Source organism: Bison bison, unplaced genomic scaffold (genome assembly GCF_000754665.1).
Source record: "Bison bison bison isolate TAMUID 2011002044 unplaced genomic scaffold, Bison_UMD1.0 scf7180017864317, whole genome shotgun sequence".
NCBI lineage: Eukaryota > Metazoa > Chordata > Mammalia > Artiodactyla > Bovidae > Bison > Bison bison.
Genome location: NW_011494889.1, coordinates 204009 through 204379, shown reverse-complemented (window position 1 = coordinate 204379; position 371 = coordinate 204009).

Sequence of the window (371 nt, the reverse complement as noted above, 5' to 3'; positions counted from 1 at the left end):
ATTGGAATGAGTGAAGGGTGTCAGGAGAGCAGCTGAGGCAGAGAAAAGAGTGAGGGCTGCATTTCTGAGCTGAGGAGACATTTGGTATAACCAGAAACTAAAGAACAGCAGACTGTGGCCTAGTGAGTTAAGGGAGGGTGGAGAAGATGGGGAGGAGATACAGAAAGGGCCAATCAGATGGCAGAGAACTCAACAGGCCAGGGGAAGAAATGTTAATGGTATTTACTGCACCCTGAAGCCCAGGAATGGTTACAAGGAGGCCAGGGGGTGGGGTGGGATCACGGGATGACTCAGCATTTTAATGCAGCTCTCTGTCTCTGTGTCAGGAGTGGACTCCAGCAGGGAGACCATCAGCAGGTCACTAGGACATC